A 24,271-nucleotide genomic window follows, 5' to 3' on the forward strand; every position below is an offset into this window, starting at 1 on the left:
CAAATGCCCATGGCTGTGTTTCAATTAAACTTTATTTATGGGCACTGAAATTGGGATTTTGTATAATTTTCTGTGTAACATAGTATTATTACTCTCTTGATTTTTCCAATTGTTTCAAAATATAAAAACCATTTTTAGCTCATTGGCCCTATAAAAACAGGCAATAGGTCAATGGTGCCCAAAGGCAGTAGTTTGTTGACTCCTAATTTAGCTGCTACAGAAGTGGGTTTCACAATGTACACCTTTAATTATGTGTGTGCCCTTCCTGCCCTGAAACCTCCTTCCTTATACCTTATGGCCAAGGATGCCATTTAGGTTGGCTTTCAAAGACATTTATTTTCTAAAGCTCCTTTTGTGACCAGTCTCATCTCTTTGACACACAGCCTTCCGTTTCTTAAATTAACACACTTCCCCCTTCAACTATAACATCAGAAAATAGCTCAAACTTTTGATAATGACCTTTTCAAAGGATTTTTGTGTGCCTTTATGTGGTAGGATGGATAAGAATTCTATTAATGGATTGATCAAGAGGAAAAAAAATAGACCCATTATTCCAACTTTGTGCTTCAATGTTTGACATCACCATAGTGCTCCTTGAGGCTCTTCAGTGTCATTAGAATCACAACATACTGAGCTTAAAATACATGTGATTTTAAGAATGCCACCTAAATGTTCTATGGATAATAACTGTAGTTTTATAAATAATGATTTAAATCTCAACTATTTCTGTGGTAAAGGCTATGAGTAAGGGACATAAATACTATTTGAGAAGAACTGGCTTGTACTACTGTCTCTATCCCTCACTATCATGAGTATCCACTTATTTTGCCTTTTTTATTTTATTCTTTTGAACTGTTTTCTCTTGAGTCCTTTCTTTTTCTCTTCTTCCACGTCTCTGCTTTGTAACTTTTCCTCTATTATTTCCAGCTAACTTCAGCATGGGGTCGTGGAAGGAGTCCTGAACTTGTACAGTATCGTAAAGAATACATGTGTCGGTCAGAATATTTTCAATTCTAAGAAATAAAAAACAAACACAAACTAGCTGAATAAAAGAGGGAGGTGAGGAAGGAGGAAAAGCCGGGGGGCATGTTTTTATGCACAGTGAAATCCAGTTGAAATGATAGCATTAAAACTGCTTCTTTTTCAAACTTTTGGCTACAGCTCTGCTTATTTCTACTTGCCTTCTTTCCCAGAGGGCTTTCCCTATGTGGCAACAAGATAGTTGCCTCAAACCCATGTTATTTTTAGAGGTCTCAATCCTAGATAAAATGATAATGTATTTCTTAATAGCTCTTATAAAGTTCCAGGGTAAGTTCTGATGAGGCTGCATTGCATCACATGGCTATTACTGAGCTAATCATTCTGGCCAGAGTCATGAGAAACACTTTTTGGCCAGGTCTGGACTGTCCTCACCCCACATCCCTGTGGAAGCCCAACGTAAATGAAAGCACATAAACTTAGCAGAATTATAATGCATTGAGGCAAGAGTGGTTCTTCAAAGGAAGGTTATGTTGAGAAGATTAATACCTGTGCATGAACTATGGTTTGTGAATTACTTCTACTAAAGCAACTGTATGACACCAAATTATCCAAGGTTCACTATAAATTTGGGAAACTCTGCATATGCAATGGCTCCAAAATATTTATATCTACAACATATACAAGAGATTACTGTGATTTAGACCTGTCAGTGGACTGTAGGGTTATCCTGAGAATTCTTTTGCCCTTGGTGAGTATAAGGATCTAACCTTTATTGGTTGCTTTCTTAGACTTGGAGATATGTAAAAGATGGGCTATTACCAACCACAAATCTCTATTTAGAGATTAAGTCTATTTCATGCTATCCTTTAAGACTATTATATCAGTATCTCAATTTCATAAATAAAGAAATGAGACTCATAAAGCTAACTAGGTAGTAGAGCCAGGATTCAAACTCATTGTTACTGTTGTTTTTCCTGCATCTGTTTGAATCCAAATTTATGTTCTTCCCTGCTGCTATGTTATCCTGTAATCCTTAGTGTTAAGTGGGGAATCGGCTCCTACAGATAAGTTTTTATAGCGTTTACAGACACATATGATGTGTATGCTATAGAGTAACTCTGACAAATATGTTTCTATCATTTATTTGGAGAGTAAAGTAGATGCTTCTATCATTTATTTGGAGATAAAATAAATGATAGAAATATGTTTCTATCATTTACTTGGAGAGTAATGTAGATGCTTCATGAGAACAGTTGTTTGTGATGTAAAAGCTAGAGAGGTTTCAGGGTGTGGGTTCCTGTAATCTATCCACAATGTTTCCTTTCTCCTATTATAGGAAATGTTTGCTGAGAAAGTATGAATAATCAAAATCTTATACAACAACATCTTTCCAGATCTTTATTCTAATCAGATAAGAAGTATATGGTAATAGTCTATTTACACTATACAACAATTCTATCTTCATATCTAATTAACTCCAACTCAGCAATTAGAATTTTCTCTCATGGATCACCAAAGAAAGGATTGTACATAAATAAGATTATTGAGGAAGCAGAATCTTTCCTGCTTTCTTCCTTGGCCTTAAAACTGGCAGCATTTTAAAAGTATGCTTTTTCAGTTTAGACTTATACAAATGGTATTCTTAAACCAGCAGAAAATTCCCTTTAAAAGTCTTCTTGCAGTCTGCTATATTCTTATAATTATATTCTTAAAAATGTAATTATACTCTATTTGCAGATAATATAATCCTCTATATAAAAAATTATTTTAAAACACTTAAAAACTATTAGAACTAATAAACAAGTTCAGGAAGGTTGCAAGATACAAGATCATTATACAGAAAAAATTGTATTCCTACAAACTAGCAATAAACAATCCAAAAATGAAATAAAGCAAACAATTCTAACATCATCAAAAATAAAATAATCAGGAGTAAATCACACAATAAAGATACAAAACTTTGACACCCCAAATGACAAAACATCATTGAAAGACATAAAAGAAGAACTAAATTAATAGAAAGACATCCCCCGCTTATGGATTAGAAAAGTTAAGATTGTTAAGAAACTAATACTCCCCAAATTAATCTGCAGATTTAATACAATCTCTATCAAAATTTCAGCTGCTTTCTTTGCAGAAATTGATAAAGTTATTTTAAAATTTATATGGAACGGAAAAGGACACAGAAGACCAAAAATAATCTTGAAGAACTCACATGTCCTGATTTCAAAGCATACTACAAGGTTATAGTAATCAAGACTGTGTGGCATTGGCATGAGGATAGACATATAAATCAATGGAATCGAATTAGAAGTCCAGATATAAACCCCAATATTTAAGACTAATTGATTTTCAACAAAAGCGCCAACACAACTTAATGGAAAAAGAATAGTATTTTCAACAAATGATGCTGAACAACTGGATATCCATATGCCAAAGTATTAAGCTGGACCCCTATTTCATACTTTATAACGAATTAACTCAAAGTGGATCAAAGACATTAGTGTGAGAGCTAAATCCATAAAATTCTTAGAAGAAAACATACCTATGAAAATTTATGACCTTGGATAAGGCAATAATTTCTTATGACACCAAAAGCACAAGCATCAAAGGAGAAAAATAGACAAATTGAACTTCATCAAACATTTCTTAAAAACTTTTCTGCATCAAATAAGTGAGAGGACAGCTCCTCAAAAATGGGAGAAAATATTCACAAATCAAATACCTGATAAGGTAATTGTATCCAGAATATAAAAACTTGCAACTCAATAACATAAAGCCAACTATGGCAGTTTTAAAATGGGAAAGGAGCTGAATAGACATTTCTCTAAATAAGATACACAAATGATCAGTAAACACATGAAAAGATGTTCAACATCATTAGTCATCAGAGAAGTGTAAATCAAAATTACAATAAGAGACTACATTACGTCAACTAGAATGGCTGTAATAAAAATGACAGACAATAACAAATGTTGGTGAGAATGTAGAGAAATTAGAATCATCCTGCAATGCTGATTGGAATGTAAACTGGCACAGAGGCTTTGGAAAATAGTTTAGCAATTCCTCTAAGCTAAAACATATAGTTACCATATGACTCAGAAATTCCCCTTCTAGGTATATACTCAAAAGAAATAAAAATATACATCCTGGACAGGCACAGTGGCTCATGCCTATAATTCCACCACTTTGGGAGGCCAAGGCAGGAGTGTCACTTGAGACCAGGAGTTAGAGACTAGCCTGGGCAATATAGTAAAACTCCATCTCTATCAAAAAAAGTAAAATAAAATAAAACTTTTTAAATAATTAAAATAATTCATCCACATGAAAACATGTACGCAAATGTTTATAACAGTATTATTTATAATAGTCAAAAAGTAGAAAGAACCCAAACGTTCATCAATGTGTACATGGATCAATAAAAAGTGGCATATTCATACAAAAGAATATTATTTTGTAATAAAAAGGAATGAAGTACTGATATGTGCTAGAACATGGATGAGCCTTCAAAACACTGTGTTAATTGAAAGAAATCAGTCACAAAAGGCCATATATTGTATGATTAAATTTATATGAAATGAATAGAATAGGAAAATCCATAAAACATAAAGTAGAATAGTAGTTGTCTAGGATAAAAGGAGAGCAAGGTTACAGGAAAATGCAGAGTAACTGCTAATACATAAGGGATTTCTTTAGGGAGTATTGAAAGTGTTCCGAAATTGATTTGGTGATGGTTGTACATTCTGTGTGCATACACTAAAAACTATATACTTTAAATGTGTGAAATATATGGTAAGTGAAACATTTTCATAAAGTTGTTATTTTAAAAAATGTAATCATAATTAACTTGCACAAGTCATATTTGAGTTATTTTGAACTAAATATTTTTAGCACTCTGAAATCTCACTTAATTCAACGTATACTTATTGAGTACCTCTGTCACAGGGGATATAAAGATGAATAAGGCCTAGTATTTACCCTTAGGGTAATTTCAATCTAAGAGTGAGAAAAGACAATCAAATAAATAATATAAGACAAGCTAATGTAAGACAATATATGGTATACTAGTTAGGGTCATACTAGCTGCTTTAGCAAACTCCAAAATTTCAAAAACTTCACACATTAATTTCTGCTCATAAAATAATCCAATGCAAGCATCAACCTTCAGTACAATTATTTCAGCACTCTAGTACCTTTCTCTTTGTAGCTCCAATATTCTCTAGATCCCCAGAGTCATCTGTATTCAGCCAATAAAAGGTAAAAGAGAACAAGCAGAGAAGGCCTACCTGTTGTATTCCTTCTATTTGCAATAACTGGTCCCAAGGCCCTACCTAGATATGAAAGTAGTTAGAAAATACAGTTTCCAGCTAGAGAGCCACTCCCAAGTGATAATTGTCTGCAAATGACAAGTTTAATCCTACTGAAACTAAAAAGGGAAATTACTGGTTTATATAACTGAAATTTATGAGTTTGAAGTCATCCCATTAGTCTATTTTTGCTTTCACTGTTTCCACTTTCAGGGTCATAGCCAAAAAATCATTACCCAAACCAATGGTGCATAGCTTTTTCCCAATGTTTTCTTCTAGTAGTTTTATACTTTTAGGTCTTATATTTAAGCTTTAACCCATTTTGAGTTGATTGTGGTATACAGTACAAGACTAGGTTCCAACTTTATTCTTCTGCATCTGGATATTCAGTTTTCCCAACACTATTTATTAAAGAAACTATTGTTTCCCCATTGTGTATTCTTGACACACAAAATATTTGCAAACTATACATCTGATAAGGGATTAACATCCAAATTATATAAGGAACTCAAATAACTCAATAGCAAGGAAATAAATAATTATATTTTTTAAAAAAATGGGCAGAGGACCAGAACAGACAATGTCTTTCAGGAACAGACATTTCCTGAAAGAATACACATAAATGGCAATAGATTAGTGATAAATGCTCAGCATCAATAATCAAAATGCAAATTAAAACCACAGTGAAATGTCCCTTCACACCTGTTAGAATGACTTTTAACAAAGAGATGAAAGATAACCTTTGGTTAGGAAGTGGAGAAAAGTGAACCCTTGTACATTGTTGATGGGAATGTAAATTAGTACAGCCATTATGGGAAACATTATATAGATTCCTCAAAAAAACTCAAAATAGAACTACCATGTGATCCAGTAATCCCACTTTTGGGTGTATATCCAAAGGAGTAAAAGTAGTATGTTAAAGGAATATCTTTACACTCATGTTCATTGCAGCATTATTCACAATAGCCAAGATATAGAATCAACCTAAGTGTCCATTAACAGATGAACAGATTTTTAAAAATAGTATATATACACAATGGAATACTCTTCAGCCTTAAAAGGAGATAAAATCTTGTCATTTGCTGCAACATAGGTGAATCTGGAAGATACTATGCTAAGTGAAATAAGCCATATACAGAAAGACAAATACCACCTGATCTCGCTTATACTTGTTGATAAAAGAGTACAAAGTTTCAGATAGACAGGAGGAATAAGTTCTGAGATTTATTGTACATCAGGGCAACTATAGTCAATAGTAGCATATTATATATTTCAAAATAAGAATACATTTCAAATGTCTCACCATAAAAAATGATAAGCATGCGAGATGGATATATTCACCTGATTTAATTATTCCACATTGTATACATATATCAAAACATCACACTGTACCTGATAAATGTATATAATTATGATTTGTCAATTAAAAATAATAATAAGTAAAATAAATAAGGATATTTATTTTACTTATTTAAAATTTATAAGGATAGTCTTCCTTCAGGTGTGGCTGGATCCCAGATGCTCCAGCAACAAAATCAAGATTCAATTTCTCTCTTTTTAATCTCTAATTAGCTGTCCATTAGATTCATTTTGAGATAAGCTGTCTTCACAATATGGTAAAGATGTCCCCTTGCAGTTCATGATTCACATACTGTTTAGTACTTACTATCTTAGAAGACTAGAGACCTACTTTCTATCAAAATCCATACCTACAAATAACTTTCATTGGTCTGATTTGTGTTACATAGCCAATCTTGACTTGAACACTTTTTCTATGGTAATGAAGTGCTCTCATTGGCCAAGTCCGGCTCCTGTGCCTACTTGATTGCAAGTAAAGGAGGATCCCTTGATTGACAGTTTCACCAGATAGTGGGAGGGATCATTCGTAAAAACCAAAATGGGATTCTTAACCAGGAAAAACAGAGAAGGAATGTAGATTAAAAAATAAAAATTTGTATTCACTTTAGGTTGATGGCTTAAAACAGTGTATGAGACCTCTGGCAAGATTAACTGGAAATTATATTTTAGACCTGATTAAAACCTAAAGTTGTAACTCTCAAGATCTAGAGACTTACTAAGTAGAACATGAAAGGTTTTGAGGTTTAGAAGAGACAAAACCATCTAGTCTAGTGTCAGGGACATTACTGTGGTTCTTTGCCTTAGACAGAATAGGCACTGGCTATTCTACTTAATAGTGATCTCCAAAGTGGAGCACATAACATGATCCTTGGGGATGCAAGAAGAAAAAGATTTTGCTTATAATTTACAGGATGTCATTTATGCACTTAAAAAAAAAAAAAACAGACCAATACACGGTGACATATCTTCAATACATATATGGTGAGTGACACAGAAACTATTTTGTATTATGCAGAGGTTCTTTGATTACCTTGAGACGAAGTACTTAAAGAAGTTTTAGAACTTAAAGATGCATTAGGCACTTTTCTTTTACTAAAAGATAAGTGTTTCAAGTGTGCTGACCTTTACTCTGATGACACAAGGCTCTCAGTAATGTGTTACTTAGAATGTAGTTTAAAAATGAATAAACAACTCATCTACCTTCAAAGGAGAAGTGATATTGTAACAATAATAAAGAAGACATCTCATTTTCTAAAGAAACTCACACTATGGAAAGACAATCTTTAAAAGGAGTGTTTGAAAATATTTCTAACATTATGTGATTTTATTGCAGAAACTATGTGTGCCACCTATAAAAACAAGTAAAAGATTTCTATCTGCACCTTTAAAAAATTGAAAATGCAATAGAAAAAATAAAAAAAACATAAACAATTCACAGAAAAAAAAACAAAGAGTTTTTGTATGTGAGAAAACACTCACTCTCACACCTAAGGTATTAAAATTAAAACCATACTGAGGTAGCATTTTTCATATACACTGACGATAAAGTTTGTTAGCTTAGTGTAAAGAAATAGTCATTCTCTTAAATTGCTGGTAAGTGTGCAAAATGTTTAAACTCCCATGAAGAGGCATTTGGCAATATCTACAAAAATTCTGTGGTTTTAGTTTTTGATCCAGCTATTCAACTTCTAGGAATCTACCTCATAGATACAACTCCAAAGGAATGAAACATATGCCCTAGGTTATTCATTGCAGCATTATTTGTAATAACAAAAATTTGAAACAGCTTAGATATTCACTCATAAGGCACTGGTCCAATAAACTATGATACAGCGACAAAGTGAGGTACATGAAACATTTTTAAAAACTGAGGATGATTTGATTTATTTTGCCAAAAATGTATGGAAGGATGGAAGAACTAACTAGAAACATCATAAACTAATGAAAATGGAGGATAGGTGGAGGGAGCACGCCGTCTCCGAGTATTCTGAGTGTATTTTTTTATATCGTATTAACTTGATTAATTTATTTTTTGAGACAAGGTCTCACTCTGTCGCCCAGGCTAGAGTGCAGTAGCATGATCTCGGCTCACTGCAACCTCCACCTCCCAGGTTCAAGTGATTCTCAGCCCTCAGTCTCCCGAGTAGCTGGGACTACAGGTGCATGCCACTGTGATGCCCAGTTCATTTTTTGTATTTTTCATAGAGAGGTCGTTTCACCATATTGGCCAGACTAGTCTTGAACTCCTGGCCTCAAGTTATCTGCCAGCCTTGGCCTCCAAAAGTGCTGGGATTACAAGCATGAGCCACCATGCTTGACCTCTTGTTAACTTTTGGACTATGCAAATGCTGTAATTTTATTTGAAAAATAAAATTAAATTGGTCTGGGCGTGGTGGATCATGCCTGTAATCCCAGCACTTTAGGAGACCAAGGCCGGTGGATCAAGGGATGGAGACCATTCTGGCCAAGATGGTGAAACCCCATCTCTACTAAAACTACGAAAATTAGCCAGGAGTGGTGGTGGGCACCTATAGTCCCAGCTACTTGGGAGGCTGAGGCAGGAGAATCACTTGAACCCAGGAGGTGGAGGTTGAAGTGAGCCGAGATTGCGCCACTACACTCCAGCTTGGGTGACAGTGTGAGACTTCATCTCAAAAACATCTTAAAAATAAATTAATTAAATTAAATTAAAAATTATAAAACATAAATTTTTCAACACAAATGGAAACATATGAGCATAAATATATATGAAAAATAATCATACAGAGAAAATAATTATTTAAAATAATTTTTAACACAATACTCTGCCTGTACAACCTTAATTAAATATAGTAAAAAGACAAAAATTGCTGCAACAAAAATTCAGTAGGTTTGTTTTTATTTTTAATATTGATTGTAATTTTGAAACTAATTTATATGTATTGTAGGATAATGTAAATAAGTGTATGTGTGTGTATACATGTGGTTAGGCACCGATATTTTCAGAGTAATGAGAAGAAATATAATTTTTTAAAGGAGGAAATTCTGTCATTTGTGGCAGCATGGATGAATTTGGAGGACGTTATGTGAAGTGAAATAAGCCAAACACAGAAAGACAAATACCACATGTTCTCAGTCATTCGTGGAAGTTAGAAAAATTGATCTCATAGACGAAGAGAGTAGAATAGTGGTTACTAGAAGTGGAGAAGGGTAGGGGAAAGGTGGAGATAGCTAAATGCCAGTTAACAGATACAAAAGTACAGCTAAAGAGGAGGGATCAGTTCTAGTGTTCTATAGCACTCTAGGGCAACTGACTAGAATGAACAACAATTTTTGGTATATTTTCAAATAATTATAAGAAAGGATTTTGAATGTTCTCAACACAAAGAAATGATAAATGTTTGAGGGGATGTATATACTAATTACTCTGATTTGATTATTATACTTTGTATATACATATTCAGATATCACACTGTACTCCATAAATAAGTAAAATTGTTATATGTCAATTAAAAATAATAATAAAAGCAAAAAAAAACCATAATAGAACCCAATTATAACAAGTACATGCAAGTAGACCAACTTTATATTCAGCAAACAAATGATATGTTGTTTGCTTGAAATAAAATATTGAGAAGGACAAATGGTAGAAAGCACTCCACGAATCATAATATCGTGTTAAATGTATATATTTGGTGATTGGATAATGCCACTGGCTCCAATGTCACTGTGTTGGAGGGTAACAATGATCTCCTGAAATTTATATCTGTTGTATATTTTCTAAAGTTTCAAGTACTATTTCAACATGAAAACAAACATTTGGATTTAAAAATGGTAAAAAAATTTTAAAAGATTTTAAAAATGAGATAGAAGTAATGAATAAATTACAAAAAAGCTCTGCAACTTAAAAAAAAAAAAAGAACTGAAAGCCACTATGCAAAACAGTAAAAATCTTCCTTAAAAAATTAAAAATAGAATTACCATATGATCCAGCAATCCTACTTCCGGGTGTGTGTCCAAAGGAATTGAAAGCAGGATTTTGAAGAGGTATTTGCACACCCAAGTTCACTGCAACATTATTCACAAATAGCCAAGAGGCAGAAGCAATCTAAAAGTCCGTTAATGAATGAATAAACAAAACATGGTATATACATACAATGGAATATTATTCATCCTTAAAAAAGAAAAAAATATTGTCACATGCTGCAACATGGATAAACCTTGAGGACATTACGCTGAGTGAAATAAGCCAGTCACAAAAGGGCAAACACTGTAAAATTCTACTTATTTGAGATATCAAACATAGTCAAAATCTTGGAAACTGAGGGTAAAATGGTGGTTTCCAGGGACTGCGGGGAGGACAAAGGGGGACTTTTATGGGTATAGACGTTCAGTTTTGCAAGATGAAAGTACTAGAGATCTGTTTCTGTTTCACAACATTATGAAAATGTATGTTTAAAGATGATTGGGATGGTACATTTTATTATGTGTATTTTTACTGTTATGCCCAGACCGTTTATTCCCCGAAGAAGACCACCAGAGTTCAGGGTCAAAGCCAAGCGGCAAGGATCTTTAATGCAAGTTCGAACTTGGTCCCTCCATTTCACAACATACAAGAGGGCCCCGAACAATGCACGCGCTCGCTTTTTATAGCCCGATGAAAATAGGACTTGTAAGGTTACAGAGGAACAGGGAACAAGGGAATTCTTTAGGTTACAGCATTACAATTGGTTAACATATTAAGTTTATACATTTAGCAGTTATCTATTGGTTCCCGTGCTTTTAGTAAAACTACAAACGGCAGCACCCTTATCAGGGATTTCCCAGGATTTCCCAAGCTGAGATATATGGAGGAATGTATTTGCACTGGGCCGTGTTTGTACTGGGCCCAGGAAATTGAGAGATATATGGTGTCTGTACTGGGCCCAGGACTGAGGAATGTGCCTGATTTCTTTCATTACCACAATTAAAAATAAAAAGATGACAGTATCAAGATGAACTCATAATTTTCAAAAGCGTTTTTCCTAGTTCTGGCTGTTGATAGTCCTAGAAGTAAGTAATGACACTCAAGAAGCCTGAGGTCCCACTGGCCACATTTGAAAGAATTTGAGTGGGAGCTTCTTCAAGCTGGATCCTGTACCCTTGTGAGGTGATATGTCTCTATTTGTCTTCAAGCACCACCTTGTGATCTCTGAAACAAGATGTTTTAGTGTCATCTTGCACTTTCCCTGCCCCAGACATGGAGAAAGGTAGATAAAAGGAGATCACTTACTTCCAGAATACCAGTTAATAAATTAAATGTAAAATAAATGAGAAATTTAGAAAACCACTATTTTGTAACCTCTAAAGTAATCATTGATCAAGGCAATGATTATTAATGAATGCTAAAGCAGTTTAGTGAAAAGTTGTTGTGGAAAGAATATTGGCCCTGTGGAACTATGCCTAGGGGGAAGTGCATTTATAGTGGAGAAGTCTGGAGGTCACCACCTTAAGCAAACGATCAAGTGTACTGTTACTAGTATAGGGGCAGCCAGATCTGGCGTGCCTATCAATATAATGCAAATTGAAATAAATGATATTGCCTTTAAAATATTCCTGCTGAAACCTTTCTTAATTTAATCAAGCTTCTAGAGGCCTTACTTTTAGTTCATAGGAAATATATGTGACTTGTAAAAAGTTAACACCTGGAGGAAACAATAAGACAAACCCAGAATCCAGGACATTCTACAGGAAAGCAATCTTAGACTAAAAAGTAGTCAATGTCACAAAAAATAAAAGGAATGAAAGACAGATATTCTTTTCTGAGAGGCTAATAAAACAAAAACAAAAATGTAATATGTGAACCTACATTGCCCATTGGTTCAAAAAAAGCTATAAAAGATATTCTTGGGACAATTGTCATATTTTTCATATGGACTATATTTTAGGTAACATTGGAGAATTACTGTCTTTTTTCTTAGGTGCCATAATATAGTAGTTATATAAAAGAATGTCTTTATTATTAGTAGATACAAGCTGAATGTGAAAAGAGAAAGTACTATAATGTTTGCAATTTACTTCTAAATTATTTAAAATAAAAAGAAATGTATCAACGTAATTTAACCAAAACCTTTACAAAATTGGTGGTTGGAACAAAGAATTGAACATCAGCATTTAATAAATGCAGCCAACAGTGCAGTAGGTTTTTTGACTATAATAACCATTAAAACCAGGTATCAAGATATACTAAATTTAGAACCAGACCATTAAATCTTTGCATCATAAACTATTAAACCAAGAATTTAAAAGTAATTAACTACATCCAGTAGCATAGCTCTCACTAAAATATAATCTATATGTAACATTTATAATAACATATTAGTGAGAACAAAAAAGTTTTTCTACTACTAAAAATAAAATATAGAATATTTTCAGGCATTTTTATTCCCACTTTATCTCTTTTCTCATTTCTATTTGGATAGTGTGCCCTAGGATATGTGTTGACTGTTATTCCACTAGTACATGTACATTCCTGAGAATCATCTTAATAAAAACTCATCTCATTTATTCATAATTTTTAGTATCATTAAAGGTTTTGACTGACTTGAGTGGTGAAATATAAGTTAACGTAGAAGGAAAGCTTAGCCCTTTATATGAACAAATCTTAAAACATACGAAGTTTTGAGAAAGAAACTACATCAGTTTCCTAGGGCTGCTGTAACATAGCACCACAAACTGGGTGGCTTAACACAACAAAAACATATTCTCTCACAGTTCCGGAGGCTAGAAGTCTGAAATGGTGTCAGTAGGAATGGTTTGCTGTGAGGGAAGATCTGTTCCGTGCCTCTCTCCTAGCTTCTGGTGATGGCTGGCAATCCTTGGCATTCCTTGGCTTGTAGGTGCACCACTCAAATTTCCGTCTCTATTGTTACATAGCACTCTTCTTATGCGTCTGTGTCTCTTCTCCTCTTCTTATAAGTGCACCACTCATACTTCTTCTAAGGGCCACCTATCCCAGCATGACCTCATCTTAATTAGTTACCTCTGCAACAAACCTATTTTCAAATAAGGTCACAATCTGAGGTATGGGGGATCAGGAGTTCAACAATCTTTTTGTGGGACACAGTTCAACCCATAATAGAACCATAATTGATGCTTTCTTCAAATTGTTCTGTGTGGTAATTCTCTGTCTTAGTCTTTTCTTCCATTATTTATGCATTCACACATTTGGCGGAGAGGAATCAGAGGAGAAAGAGAAAGGAAAAAACCCAGCTTCGATATGTCTGAAGGCATATTTATTTTGTGTTGTGATTCATTATATAGTTTTGAACTAGAAATAATTATTTTGAGACTGCTAGAATTGTGATTATGTCTTATCATGAAATATATTTTTTTCTTTTTTCCAAATAACAGAAATTAGGACTGTGAATTCTATCCTTGCAGTTTCCTAATCCATGTCATAAAGCATGACTCTTTTTTATTAAATTTTCCCTGGTCTTTAAATTCTCAGCTTCACCCTTTAGCACTATTATAATTCTCATTCTCCTCAAGTGATCAAATCCAACATGCACAGTGTCTCTTTAAAATGACTTTTCTGAAGATTATTACCTTCAAAGTCTGATTTATCTTCCCTTAAACTATGGATCCTATTTCCTTTGACATGATATGTTCCTACATTTCACTTCTAAACAATAAATCTTAAGGCTCATCAGTGTGTGACCTGTTTAATTGATTGGATGTATTTGCAACTGCATTCCTAATACATACATTAGGATCAAGCTAAAAGAAGGAAATGTTTAGTTTGTTGTTGTTGGCTTTAATAAATTCAGAAAAGTGGGCATTGATTCCTGTACCCCTGTCTGCTTCAAGTTATTCTGTGTTGTTTAATATGGTTTCAATTTGACAGGCAGCAGGAAATTCCTATTTAGCACAGAAATATAAAGAAGAAAAACCTCTTCTGTAAGAATAAAGCCACTATGGTGGCTATTTAATAAATATTAAGTAATAACAGCAGTATTCATGGGGAAAATAGCACAAAATAGTCTCTCATTGTTGGACAAAAAAAGCAATCACACAGTTTAAAGGCCAAATAACTTGGAGAAAGCATGCTATATTTATAAACTCTTAAATAAGCATTTATCACATTTATTGAAATACCCCTTTTAAGGTGTGAAGAATATTGTATTTAGAAAGTCATATTTGCTATTCCCAAGGTGACTGCACTGTGCCAATTCCACAACTACACATTACACTTCAAAGATTTCTACTATTTCAGGCCGTCAAAAAATTTGTAAAGTGTAACTTGTCTTGGAGCTATTTTTATTTTCCGTTTTTCCTTCTTTCTTCCTCCTTTCATACTCTCCCGCACTGTCTATAGCCATCAAAATCTACCCTCTTGTAATGATCTGACAGTTCCTTTACAGTAAGCCAGTGGTTCTTAAAATGTGTTCCCCGGGCCATCACCATCAATGTCACCTGAGAATGTGTTAGAAATGCGCATTCTTAGGCCCTATCCTAGACCTACTAAATCAGAAACTCTGGGAGTGAAGCCCAGCAATCTGTGTTTTAACAATACCTCCAGGTGATTCTGATGCACCCTGATGTTTGAGAACCACTGAACTTATCCAAAAATCACCTATAGGTTTTTATGTTAGCCACACCAGGAGTACTTGGATTTTTTTAGAAAATAAAAAGAACTGAATTTCTAATTAAGTGATTTCTGTCGCCAGCTAATCAGTGGGGAAAGTAAAGGTTAAGTAAGTGTTCTTCTTGATTTTCTGACACCATTTCTATTCTTAAGACATCTCTGCCTAACATATGCAATTTAAGTCAGTCATCAAATATTTATTTAAAGATTCATTGTAGTTGCTTGAGACTTAACGACTCAGTCCCTGCCCTCAAGACATATCTCATTTAGTGACAGAGATTGGCAATCTGATAATTAGAATACAATATTGTAAGTACATTTAAAGACATAAACACGAAGTGCTAGGCACACACAAAGGAGGTATCAGAGGTGAGAGGCATTGAAGGCCAATGACAGCAGGACTTTGGAGACAGTCCTGTCACCTCCCTGGCTACATGAAACTTGAACAATCCTGGGATTCCTGACTAGGTTTATCAAGGTCCCCGAGTTCGAGGAGACAGGAGATATTGTTGTCTAGTGATCCTAAAATTAGCAAACTTCACATAAAATATGATGCTTTTTATAGTCAATTTTGACAGGGTAGTGAGGATTATCCCAGATAACCAAGAAGAACAATTCTTAAAGTGATCACAATTGCTTGGGCTTAAAGGAAGGAGTTTTCCTAAAAATACTATTCTCCTGCATTAGCTGCTTATGTGTTATTGTTGACTTTATAATTTGCACATATCAAACTAGAGTTCCACTAATTTCTCTGAGAGAAATTGATTTGCCTTTCACACCATTAGAATTAATGTTTTAATGGCAAGAATAAACTATCTGGGCCCACAGACCATTTTACTGTAATAGTAAAATGAATTAGGAGCATTTTCTATGCTGAGTATGGCTGATTTAATCTTGAGACCCTGATTCCATACCATGTAAATTCTGCCCAGAATGCATAATGATTCCCCCATTCACGGGCTTTTAAATAATAGGCTTAAAAATTAAAACAATATTTAAAATGTTCCAAGGTGTCTATTATTATCAACTTACATTGAATTTATGGTGTCTCTTATAAACTTTCCTGTGGATTTTAAATATTAAAGGAATCCTATATACCTTTGTATACACCCTGAGGTACTTTTAAATATAAACCTATTATTTCTTTATACTTAAAGGCTTATTTATTACAATAAAGACCAGTCCTGTGGTCTGAAAGTTGGTGTTTCTCCAAAATTCATATGTTGAAGCTTACTCCCCATTGTGGTGGTATTAACAATAATGTTCCCCTTTCTACAGCCTAAGGAGAAACTACTACAGGCCTTTTGGAGGTGATTAGGTCATGAGGGCAGAGTCTAATCCCTAAACTATTAGGGATTAGTGCCCTTATAAAAGGATATTGAAGGAGGCTGCTTTTCCCCTCTGTCTCTTCAACTATGTGAGGGCACAGAGGTGACATCTATGAGAAACAGACCTTCACCAGACACCACATTTGCTGGCATCTTCATCTTAGACTTCTCAGTCTCCAAAACTGTGAGCAATAAATTTCTATTGTTTATAAATTACTGTCTAAGGTATCTTGTTATAGCAGCCTGCATAGTCTAATACAACCAGTAAATACATCAACTATGATCAACTCTCATTCAATAAATATTTGAATGCTTGCTGTGTGTACTTACCCTATTCCATATTGGCTTCATGAATGTAAGCAATGCCTATCTTTTGTTTGTTACTGTTAAATAAGCAAATGACTGGATAAATGAACAAAGGTTATGAGCTGTGGGAATATAAATGCCTAGTGGTGTCTGCCCTTAAGAAGCGTATAGTCGGCCGGGCGCGGTGGCTCAAGCCTGTAATCCCAGCACTTTGGGAGGCCAAGACGGGCGGATCACGAGGTCAGGAGATCGAGACCATTCTGGCTAACACGGTGAAACCCCGTCTCTACTAAAAAACACAAAAAACTAGCCAGGCGAGGTGGCGGGCGCCTCTAGTCCCAGCAACTTGGGAGGCTGAGGCAGGAGAATGGTGTAAACCCGGGAGGCGGAGCTTGCAGTGAGCTGAGATCCGGCCACTGCACTCCAGCCTGGGCGACAGAGCGAGACCCTGTCTCAACAAAAAATAAAAATAAAAATAAAAATAATAATAAAAAAAAGAAATGTATAGTCTGGCCAGGCACGGTGGCTCATGCCTGTAATCCCAGCACTTTGGGAGGCCAAGGCGGGTGGATCACCTGAGGTCAGGAGTTTGAGACCAGCCTGGCCAACATGGTGAAACTCCATTTCTACTAAAAATACAAAAATTAGCCAGGCGTGGTGGTGCACGCCTGTAATCCCAGCTATTCAGGAGGCTGAGGCAGGAGAATCGCTGGAACCCAGAAGGCAGAGGCTGCAGTGAGCCGAAATTGCACCACTGCACTCCAGCCTGGGTGACAGAGCAAGACTCTGTCTCAAAAATAAATAAATAAATAAATAAATAAATAAATAAAAGTGTATAGTCTTATGGTGTAGATAAAACACAACTCATTTACTGCAAAGTAATAATTCATATCTAGCATAAGAGAAAAACAGATCATTTCTCTTGGCTTTCTGAAGAGTGAGAGACTACAACAGGCTAAAGAATCAGAAAAATCTTGGAGAAGACAAGTTTGCACTTGGACTTGAAAAATTTGAATATGTGGAAGTGCGATTGGGAGGCATTTTAGGCATAGGAAACAGTTTTGGGCAAAGAAACTGAAGCTGGAAATGCAGGACCTGGGTGGGATGCAGGACGTTCAAAAGGGAAAAATGAGAAATAAAACAGAAAGGGGCCAGGGGTGCAACCAAGAGAAATACATTTGAATGCTTTTAATCATCAGTAGGAAGCAGGTGAAATTATCTGACCAAAAAATGGGAGCTACTACAATAACCTGATGAAAGAGATGGCCCAGACTAGCGCAAATATGGGAAAAGAAAAAAAAAGACAGACTATATTAATCTTTCTCTGATGAAGATTCCGTGGGGTCCTCATGCCCCTAAATCCTCACTAGCTTTTACTTGTCCCAGTTTCCTGAAGTTAAAACTTACAGAAAACACTCCAACCAAATGCACGTACTTCTCTTAGTTGGGGTTTTGAAACCAAAATTATTTCCCTGGTGTCAACAACGGGCCATATGTGAATCTTAAGAGGCTTGCTTTTGCCTGCATACCCTGACCCTAGCCTTCTAGATGTTACCACCTTGACTACAAGCAGCACAAAATAGCAAAGCTGAAGAAAAGTTCCCCCTTTCTACAGCCTAATGAAAACCACATACTTTCTTCCTCCCTGTCCCTGAGCCTCACATAAACAGGAATCAGTCAATTTTACCTTGAAATATAAGGGGGCAAGTTTAGCGAGGAGATCAGATCCCAGGAAAGATAGAGCTTTTAACCCCCTCATTTCTCATAAGAAAAGCACCATTCCCTACTAATCCTAACAAAAGGAGTTTGGAGTAATGGTGAAAAGTAAGGAACATTGATGCCAGACTGACTGGATTCAAATCGTGTTTTTGACACTCACCATATGTGTGTCTTTGGACAAAATACCTAAATTTCCTCTGTCTTAGTTTCTCTATGTTTAAATGGTGACTAAAACAGTACACTAAGGTTAACGTCATTATCATTAAACAATACAATGTCAATAAACTTAGAATGGCACTTAGCCCTTTCCATGCTTACTTGAAGTGAATTGCTGCTTTTTTAATTGTGAGTCCTCTTATTCATATTTGTCTTTTTAAAAAAAATCTATTTCAATAGTTTTGGGAAAACAGGAGGATTTTGGTCACATGGATAAGTTCTTCAGTGGTAACTTCTGAGATTTCTGGGCACTCGTCATCCGAGCAGTGTACACTGTACCCAATGTGTAGTCTTTTATCCCTCACCCCCCTCCCAACCTTCCCCCCAGGTCACCAGAGTCCATTATATTATTCTTATGCCTTTGCATCCTCATAGCTTAGTTCCCACTTATAAGTGAGAACATATGATATTTTGTTTTCCATTCCTGAGTTACCTCACTTAGAATAATGATCTCCAACTCCATTGAGGTTGCCGCAAATGCCGTTTTTTTGTTCCTTTTAATGGCTGAGTAGTATTCATATATATATATACCACATTTCCTTTATCCACTCATTAGTTGATGGGCACCTGGGCTGGTTCCATATTTTTGCAATTGCAAATTGTGCTCCTTTAAACATGCATGTTTTTCATATGATGACTTTTTCTCTGGATAGATACCCAGTAGTGGGATTGCTGGTAGTTCTACTTTTAGTTCTTTAAGGAATCTCCATATTGTTTACCATAGTGATTGTACTAGCTTACATTCCTACCAGAAGTGGAAAAGTGTTACCTTTTCACAACATCCATGCCAACATCTGTTATTTTTTTTTTATTTTTAAATTATGGTCATTCTTAAGGTGGTATCTAATTGTGATTTTGATTTGCTATTCCATGATAATTAGTGATATTGAGAATTGTTTCATGTTTGTTGGTCATTTGTACATATTCTTTTGAGAACTGTCTATTCATGTCCTTTACCCACTTTTTGATGGAATTATTTGTTTTTATTCTTCCTGATTTGTTTGAGTTCCTTGTAGATTCTGGATATTTGTCCTTTGTCAGATGCATTGTTTGTGAATATTTTCTCCCACTCTGTGGGTTGTCTGATTACTGCTCTGATTATTTATTTTGCCATGCAGAAGCTTTTTAGTCTAATTAGGTGTCATCTATTTATCTTTGTTTTTGTCACATTTGCTTTTGGGTTCTTGGTCATGAACTCTGTCTAAGTCAATGTCTAGAAGAGTTTTTGCCAATGTTATCTTCTAGAATTTTTATGGTTTCAGGTCTCATGTTTAAGTCTTTGATCCATCATGAGTTGATTTTTGTATAAGGTGAAAGATGAGGACCTAGTTTTATTCTTCTACATGTGGGTTGCCAATTATTCTAGCACCATTTGTTAAATAGAGTATCTTTTCCTACTTTATATTTTTTATTGCTTTGTCAAAAATCAGTTTGCTGTAAGTATTTGACTTCATTTCTGGGTTCTCTATTCAGTTCCATTTGTCTACATGCCTATTTATTTACCAGTACCATGCCGTTTTGGTGACTATGGCCTTATAGTATAGTTGGAAGTAAGGAATGTGATGTCTCCAGATTTGCTCTTTTTGCTTAGTCTTGCTTTGGCTATGTGGGCTCTTTTTGATTCTGTATGAATTTTAGGATTGTTTTTATCTAGTTCTGTGAAGAATTATGGTGGTATTTTGATGGAAATTGCATTGGATTTATAGATTGCTTTTGGCAGTATGGTCATTTTCACAATATTGATTCTAACCATCTATGAGCATGGGATGCATTTCCATTTATGTCTTCCATTTGTGTCTTCAGTGATTTCTTTCAGCAGTGGTTTGCAATTTTCATTGTAGAGATCTTTCACCTCCTTGGTTAGGTATATTCTCAAGATTTTTGGCAGCAGCAGCAGTTGTAAAAGGGATTGAGTTCTCGATTTGATTCTCAGCTTGGTCACTGTTGGTGTATAGCAGTGCTACTGATTTGTGTACATTGATTGTGTAGCCTGAGACTTTACTGGATTCATTTATCAGATCTAGGAGCTTTTTAGATAAATCTTTAGTTTTCTCTAGGTATATGATCATATCTTTGGCAAACAGTGAGAGTCTGACTTCCTCCTTACTGATTCAGATGCCCTTGATTTCTTTCTCTTGTCTGATTGCTCTGGCTAGGACTTCCAGTACTACGTTGATTAAAAGTGGTAAAACTGGGCATCCTCATCTTGTTCCAGTTATTAGGGACAGTGCTTTCAAATTTTCTCTGTTTAGTATAATGTTGGTTGTGTGTTTTTCATAGACGGCTTTTATTACCTTGAGGAAGGTCCCCTGTACGGAAATTTTGCTGAAGGTTTTAATCGTAAAGAGATTCTGAATTTTGTCAAATGCTTTGTCTGCATCTATTGAGATGACCATATAATTTTTGTTTTTAATTCTGTTTATGTGATGTATTATACTTATTGACTTGCATGTGTTAAACCATCCCTGCATCCCCAGAGTGAAACCTACTTGATCATGGCATACTATCTTTTTAGATATGCTGTTGCATTCAGTTAGCTAGTATTTTGTTGAGGATTTTTGCATCTATGTTCATAAGGGATATTGGTCTGTAGTTTTCATATTTTGCTATCTCCATTCCTGGATTTGGTATTAGTGTGATACTGGCTTCATAGAATGATTTAGAAATAGCAAAAAGTAAAAAAAAAAGAGAGGGGGATGAAGTTAAGGTGAAGAGTTTTGTGTTAAATCTAAGACCTCGAAATATGAAACTGCTACCAAAACCAAAAACAACAACAACAACAACAACAAAAAAAAAACACTGGAGAAACTCTCCAGGACGTTGGTATGGGCAAAAATTTCACATATATATTCTTATATTTGGAAACACCTAAATAATTCCACAAAAATAACAATAGCCTACAAACACAAGCAACCAAAGCAAAAACAGACAAATGGGATCACTTCAAGTTAAAAGGCTTCTACACAGCAAAGGAAACAATCAACAAAGATGCAATGCACAAAATGGGAGAAAATATTTGCAAACTACCCATCTGATGAGGGTTTCATCACCAAAATATATAAGGAACTCAAACAACTCCTTGGGAAAATGTCAAATCATCTAATTAAAAAATGGACAAAAGATTTCAATAGACATTTCACAAAATAAGACATACAAATGGCAAACAGGCATAGGAAAATGTGCTTAACATCATTGATCATCATAGAAAGACAAATCAAAACTACAATGAGAAAGGAAAACTACAAAACTACAAAGGAAACCAGTATATCAAAGCAATATCTGTACCCCTATGTTTGTTGCAGCACTATTTACAATAGCTAAGATTTGGAAGCAACCTAATTGTCCATCAACAGATGAATGGATAAAGAAAATGTGGCACATATACACAATGGAGTACTATTCACCCATAAAAATAATGAGTTCCAGTCATTTGCAACAACGTAGATGGAACTTGAGATCATTATGCTAAGTGAAATAGGTCAAGCACAGAGGGACAAAGATTGCATGTTCTCACTTATTTGTGGAACGTAAAAATCAAAACTCATGGACAAAGAGAGTAGAACGATGGTTACCAGAGGCTGGGAAGAGTAGTAAGGAGTTGTGGGGGAGGTGAGGATGTTTAATGGATACAAAAAAATTAGTTAGTTAGAAAGAATGAATAAGACCTACTATTTTATACCACAATGGGGTGACTATAGTCAATAATAACTTAATTGTACATTTAAAAATTACTTTAAAAAAGTGTAATTGGATTGCTTGTAATGAAAAGGATAAGTGCTTGAGGTGTTGGATACCCCATCCTCCATGATGTAATTATTTAGTATTGCGTGCCTGTATCAAAACACCTCATGCACTTTATAAATACGTACATCTACCATGTGCCTACAAAATTAATTTTTTAATTTAAGAAATAAATAAAATGCACTTATCGAAATAAAAATACAAACAAAAAAGAATTAAGAAGGTATGAGAGTCAAATGAGATGCTCAAAAAGTCAGCACATTGCTCTGTAGGGAGAGAGAAAGAAAAACACGGGTTGCGTGTGTGTCAGAGAGAGAAAGAGAGAATAGAGCATTTGGCAGTTCAATTAGTAAGGGAAACAAAAAAACAACAGTCAAAAATCATAGGGAATGTCTAAGATTGGAGATATAATAAATCATTATTATAGCCAATACCTTTGGAAATCTTGAATACCTTTATTATATGGAGGAGATGGAAAGGTTTCCCAGTTAAGATTTCTTGAGATGCAACTTCATAACAGACCTGTGGAACAGAGCTGAGGTTGTAATCCCAGCACTTTGGGAGGCCAAGGCAGGCGGATTCCTTGTGGTCAGGAATTCGAGACCAGCCTGGCCAGCATGATGAAGCCCTGTCTCTACTAAAAATACAAAAAGTTAGCCAGGCATGGTGGCACACACCTGTAATCCCAGCTACTCAGGAGGCTGAGGCAGGAGAATTGCTTGAACCCGACAGGCAGAGGTTGCAGTGAGCCGAGACGGTGCCACTGGACTCCAGCCCAGGTGACAGAGCGAGGCTCCATCTCAAAAAAAAACAAAACAAAATAAAATAAAATTCTTATTGACTTAGTGCCTGCCCCTCCCATTTACATTTAATCATCTTCTCCCTCAAAACGTTAATGTATTATTATTTATAAATGAAGTTAATTCAAATTTACTCTATGCTTCTGGAAATGGCAATTTTACACAGGTATAGAAACATATTTATTTATGACACCCTAAGAAACTTTAAGATAATCATTATCAAAGCTTTATGAAGTAAGACTGTGTTCTGCTTTCTTGCACCATTCATGATTATCATAGTGCTTTACTTATAGTAAGGAAGCCAACTGATAATTCTTGAGTGAATGGAAGAGTCATGGTTGTATTGCTGTTGCTTACTATTGTATAGTCATTTGAACGCCCAGTAAATCCAGCAATTGTATCTCTTTGGGCCTTAACCTTCTCATGTGATAAATGTCAGGTGGATTATTCAGGATCCTCTGCAAGACTGCTGAGAAACAGAAACACAGGTGTCAGATAGTTTGTAGTCATGACATTTGATGGCTTATGTAGAAGTAAATTGGTGCAGTGGTATTTTAAGTTAAACTTCTATTAATATGTTTTTCAAATCTTAGTACTTATTATTTAAACAAACATCTGCAATTGAATTTTTGTATTATAGAATCATCCTAGATTTATATGATACTAAACACTCCAATGTAAACTGAAAATACTGGGAAACTATCTAGATATTGTCATGTACTCAGGAAATTGCTACCATATATATAAATTAGCTGTATGTTTTAACTGTGGAAAATCTGACCTCTAATTATGTGTCCTGACAGGTGGAATATAAAAGAAGTTTTAGAACTTGGCAAAGCTTTTCAGTTTTCATGTATGGCTTTGGCATAATAAAAGTTTAACTACAGAGAGCAAAAATGCCCGCTATAG

The 24,271-nt window shown here is 35.0% G+C and overlaps 1 pseudogene; it reads right to left on the reverse strand.

Moving 5' to 3' along the window:
* Positions 1–820: 820 nt before the first annotated feature.
* The window catches only part of LOC105508416, a 56,148-nt pseudogene continuing 32,697 nt past the window's right edge, over positions 821–24,271 (reverse strand).

This window comes from Colobus angolensis, unplaced genomic scaffold, assembly GCF_000951035.1.
Source record: "Colobus angolensis palliatus isolate OR3802 unplaced genomic scaffold, Cang.pa_1.0 Scaffold161, whole genome shotgun sequence".
NCBI classification, from domain to species: domain Eukaryota; kingdom Metazoa; phylum Chordata; class Mammalia; order Primates; family Cercopithecidae; genus Colobus; species Colobus angolensis.